Source organism: Sceloporus occidentalis, unplaced genomic scaffold, assembly GCF_023333645.1.
Source record: "Sceloporus occidentalis isolate IW3139 unplaced genomic scaffold, rSceOcc1.0.p SCAF_39, whole genome shotgun sequence".
NCBI classification, from domain to species: domain Eukaryota; kingdom Metazoa; phylum Chordata; class Lepidosauria; order Squamata; family Phrynosomatidae; genus Sceloporus; species Sceloporus occidentalis.
In genome coordinates this window covers 8887989-8893988 of record NW_028317019.1, presented here as the reverse complement: position 1 = coordinate 8893988, position 6000 = coordinate 8887989, and positions in this window count along the sequence as shown.

The following is a 6000-nucleotide window of genomic DNA, read 5'->3' as shown; positions in this document are numbered from 1 at the left end:
AGATACAGCAGAAAAAATTAAATTAGAGCAAAGATTTAGGGAGCAATGTCTTAGAATAAGAGGTCTTCCCGAATAGAAGAAGATCTATATAAAAGGATAATACCGGCCTTGGCTGAATTTATGGACCTAGATAATGAAACCTTTCTCCTTGAGGTGGACAAGATGTTTAGAGTAAGCTCCTGGGTCGCAAAACAGAAGAGACTGCCCAGAGATATCGTCATTTATTTTGTTAGGACTCAAATGAAAGAAGCAATTCTCCAACAACACTTTCATACAAGATTCAGAATTGAAGCAAATGAAATTTTATTGTTTAAAGATATCTCTGGGAAACTGTTAAGGAAGAGGAAGGAATATGGACCACTGACTAAGATTTTGCTCAGCAATGCAATCTACTACAAATGGGAACTAACTCAGGGCCTATCTTTTAAATTCAGGCAAAAAAGATACCAAATCAACTCGGTACAAAAAGCAAGAAATGTTCTACATGAGAATGAAAAAGAACTTAATAAAGGGGACAGTCAGAAAGAAGAAAGAAAAAAACCCGGGAAAAGGAGAAGAGGAAAAGGAGGAAGAGAGCTTAGAAGAAGAAATAGAAGAAGGAGAATTGCTTAGGAAACCAGATCCAAACACAAGAGAGGAAGATATAGATGGAGAATATGAGGATGAAACGGGAAAAGGCAGACATCCTATCATCGAATGTTAAAGGAATTAACAGCCCAAAAATGAGGTAAACTTTTCCATTATTAAGGGAAACAGAGACTTGATGTAATTTGCCTTCAGGAAACCCCTATAAAGAAAGAGGATATAAGATTGTTAAAAAACGCCAAATTGGGGAAAGAATACATAGCAGCCTCAAAAAAGAGGGGAAAAGCTGTAGTGATTTATGTAAAGGATAAATGAGAATCGAAAGAGGTATTCTCAGACCCCAATGGATACTTGGTTGGTGGAGAAGTTACTTTACAAGACCAAAGGATCCTAATGGTGGGAATTTATGTACCCTTAGACAATAAAGGCCCGTTGTTTGGAAAATGGAAAAGACAAATGCCAGACCGTATGAGCGATAGGCCCTTAATGATGGGAGATTGGAAAGGAGTGATAGGTCCCCAGATAGATAGAAAAGCAGACAACAAAATATACTCAAAGCAAGGGGAACTGCCAAAATCTTTCTTTGAATTAAAATAAGCCTTCATATTAGAAGATACTGGAGAATCAAGTATGGTCTGTCTAAGGATTCACGTTCTTTTCAAACACCCATCAATCCTGGTTGAGAATAGATATGTTCTTGACTTTCCCAACTATTATCACAATGGTGGAAGCAGTAGAAACCCTACCAAAAATCCTATCGGGTCACAATCCAATTTTATTGTCTTTGAAGAATAAACCTAAGGAACTGATATGGAGACTAGATGAGACTTTTTTAAAAAGACGGAAAACTTCTAGATAAAGAAAAAACACCACTTAAATCCTTCTTTGAATAAAATCTGAATGAGGAAGTCAGCCCAGAGATCGTCTGGGACACAAGCAAAGCGGCAATGAGGGGTTTCTCTTTGAAACAATCTTTCGAAAGGGGAAAAAATAGAGAAAAGAATTGGAAAGAACTACGGGAAAAGTTAAAGGATAAGGAACGATTACTTAAAGAAAAACCCCAAAACAAAATGATTCAACAACAGATTAAGAAGATTCAAAAGGAAATATCCACATGGCTAATAGAAGACCAGGAGAAATAATCAAGATACATCAAAGAGAAACACTTTGAGAATGCTAATAAACCTGGCAAATGGTTAGCAAGGAAACTGAAAAAGGGAAAGGAGAAACAAATCTTTTCAAGGGTTAAAGAAGAGGACAAGATTTATTCCAACCAAAAACATATGAAAGAATGTTTATATAAATATTTCACAAATCTATACAAAGAAGAATATATTTCCCAGGAGAGGATACAAGATTCTTTGGACAGAAAAGACATAGTAGAGATTGATGAAGAACAGAGAATCGAACTTAATAAACCAATAACGGCTCCTGAGGTGCTAGAAGCAATCAGTAAAACCAAGACATCCAAAGCGCCAGGGCCAGATGGCCTAAGCACAATGTATTACAAGAGCTTACAGAAAGAGCTAATTAAACCCCTAGTAGAAATCACGGATAGACTCACAAAGAAGAACGCCTGACTCTTGGAAGAGAGCTGATATTGCACTGATTCCTAAAGAAAGTAAGGAGCTGTTAAGGATTTCTCTCCTTAACAACGATTATAAAATCTTCGCAATGGTCTTAGCAGAAAGATTTTTTAAAACCCTACAAAATATCTTAAACGGAGACCAAATGGGCTTCCTCCAAAAAAGGCACCTTAGAAACAACACGAGGAATTTACTAGATATTAGAGAAATCTATGAGTAGAAAATAGATTAAAAAGCAGCTACAATTTTTCTTAATGCCAAAAAGGCGTTTGATGAAATTAATTGGACCTTCATTCTGGAAACCTTAAGAAAAATGGTTCTAGGAGATAACTTTATCAGCTGGATAGATGCAATCTATAGAAAACAAACAGCGAGGCTTATTATTGATGGGGGAAAAGCGAAGGCGTTACCTGTAATGAGAGATACCCCTCTCACCTTTGTTATTTATGGCCCCTTTAGATACTCTGAGTCCTAGCATTAAAGAAGATAAGAAGACCAAAGGCCTGAAAATAAAACAGGAAGAGTACAGACTTAAACTATACACGGATGATGTGGTGATATACTTATCTGACCCAATAGAAAGTGTTAATCCCCTGCTTTATAAATTAAAGGAATATGGACAGCATTCAGGTTTCCGGATTAAAAGGGATAAGACAAATATTTTACCAATGAATTTAACAAAAGAATGATCAGGAAAATCTACAAGAAGTGACTGGCTTTAAAGTAGAAAAAAGGTCAAATATCTAGGTGTTGAGTTCACCTCTAAAAACTGAGACCTCTTTAAAAACAACTACGAGAAAATATGGGGTGATATCAACCAAGATCCCAATAGATGGGCTAAACTCAACCTATCCCTCTTGGGAAGGATCACGGCACTTAAAATGAACGTACCGCCTAAATTACTGTTTTCATTTCAGACTATACCTATCCTTCTTAATGACAAACCATTTTTAGAACGGCAGAAGGACCTGCAAAAATCCATCTGGGCAGGGAAAAGATCTAGAATCAGATTTAAATCTCTAATAGATGATGTAACGATTCACAATCCTCTCTTCTATTTTGACCTGACACCTCTTTGGGTGTTTGAAGGACAGTCGTGTGGATGGATTTTAAAACACAGACCAAGCGGCTGGTTAAACAACAATGTAAGTTTATTTTTAAAACACAACAGACAAAGGTATCTTTGAGATGGAATTGTTACTATGTCTTCTTTTGTTACATATATACATGTCTGGTTTTAACTCTATAGTAATAATAATAATAATAATAATAATAATAACAACTCTGCCACGCAGGCTATACTATCACTCAAGAAATGATGTAAGCCAAAGCCCTCTTCCTGAGTCTGGTTCCACTGAGTCTCTCTTCTCCAGACTCTCCAGAACTAATCCTGTCCCTCTCTGGACAAAGCAGTTCCTTAAGTAACCATCCCTCAGGAACTATGGGAACCCACTCCTCTCTTGGACTCTACTGTTCCCATCCTCTCTATCACTATCTCCCACTGAACTCCCGCTTCATCCCTCAGGATTGCAAACCCTAACTGACTCCACCCAACTGCCAAGCGGAAGCTTCAAACTCCTCAGCCAGCACCTGATTGGCTTAGAGTCTATGGCTTCTGATTGGCTGGTTTGTAAGTCAGTCCATCATACGCCTCCCCCCTTTAATAGGTTCATTGAGACACAGAACCAAACAGTTCTATGGTCCAAGGAACTCCCAGTTATCAATTATACTTACCCATTATATATAACATTATACACACATCAGGTGACACATGTGATATACTTCATATAGTTGTTTTATCAATAACCTTTACCAACTTAAATATCTTTGGTATTTTCCTGTATGTTCCCCTTTTAAACATATGTCTAATATCAATTCTACCTGTTATAACAACTTACCATCATTTTCTTGTAAGTTTAGCATATTATATCCATATCCCTTATCACTTGTTGGGTTTTGATATTTTAATAACACTTAAATAACATTTTCCCCAACTTTACATCTTTATATGTTCCATTTAAATGTTGTTATCAAACATATTTAATCTTTTAACCCTTTTCTCTTATTGATGGAACATCATCTCCAACTACTTTGCCCCGTTCCCAGTATGGTTTTGAAAACACTTCATCTTCCATTATACTAATGGCAAACTACAATATATTGGTTTTCTAGTCTATCAACTCAATTATATCCTTGTCCTTTTTAGGAGTCTTCTCTGGATCAGTCCTTGTAACTGACCACGTGTTTCTTTTTACCGGCTGTGGACTTAACACCTCATCTAGTAAAAAGTCTTTGCTTCCTCCTGTTTCACTGGACTACATTCCTTGAGTGCATTGAGCAATCTTTACATCTTCTTCTGTAGACCGTAAAGTGTCCCTTATCAAAATCATCCCGTTCTCTAGATAGTTCATCACAATCTTTCGTCTTTTCCCCTCTGTTGAATCTCCTTTTCCAGTTGGTTGATGGCTTTTGGGGTCCCACCAACGCTTGTCTGTCATCTGGTTGTCACCAGTATGTTTGACAGCGAAGTTTATAGACATGAACATGTTCTGCATATACACATCTATTCTTTCAACTTTTACTTTAAGATTCTTCCAGTCTCTGTGAACTAAACCATTTTCTTGGGTTATATCACCCATTTGCCAAACTATATATTTTTCAACACTGTCCCATTTAATATATACCTTCCAGAACCCTGAACTCTTTATTAGAACCTACAAAAGCCTGTTGTGATGCTTTTAATAACTACTTCGCGGACAAAATCTCTCAGATGAGAGCCAATTTGGATGCTGGCCTTACGACAGAGGCGACAGGAGAGGTATCCAGAGCCTCCACCCATACAGTTATTCTGGATGAATTTGAGTCAGTTAGTATAGAAGATGTGGACAAGCTCCTTGGGAGTATGAAAAGGAAGACTTGCTCTCTTGATCCTTGTGCGTCTTGGCTGGCTGTCCAGGGGGAGATACCATCAAGATGCTGCTAAAAACATAACTAATGCATCTTTCAGGGAAGGCTGTCTTCCATCTTGCCTCAAAGAGGTGGTGGTTAAACCACTTCTACAAAAAGCCTTCCCCTTGACCGTCTGGACAGAAACAATTACAGGCCAGTTTGGATCTTAATATTTTTAGGCAAGGTAATTGAGAGGGCAGTCGCCATTCAACTCCAAGCAGTCTTGGAAGAAATGGATTTTTCTACATCCATTTCAAACTGGATTTAGGAAGGGTTACAGATTTGAGACAGCCATGGTCACATTAGTCGTTGATCTCTGTCTGACAATCGACAGCTCTTTGAAAAGGGGAAGTGTGACCATGGTGGTGCTATTGAAGGCCTCTCAGCGGCCTTCAATACCATTGACCACAGTATCCTTCTGGAACATATGGGAGAGTTGGGAATTGGGGCACTGCTTTCCAATGGTTCAGGTCCTACCTCTCAGGCAGATTCCTGTCACTTGGGGACAGTTCTTCATCCAAGAGGGAGCTCAAGTCGGGCGTCCCTCAAAGCATGATTCTGTCGCCAATGCTATTCAACATTTACATGCAGCTGCTGGGTGAGATCATTCGGAGACATGGGGCGGGGAACAGGGAGACCTTGAAACAGTAGTACATGCACTGGTCACCTCACGGCTCAACTTCTCTAATGCACTCTACATGGAGCTATCCTTGTGCCAAGTTCAGAAACTTCAGTTTGTACAGAATATGGCAGCCAGGTTGGTTACGGGCTCTTCTAGAACTGCCCACAATACACCAGTTCTTAAATCCCTCCACTGGATGCCCATTAGTTTCTGGGCAAGATACAAGGTGTTGGTTCACTCTGGAACGACCTCCGGATG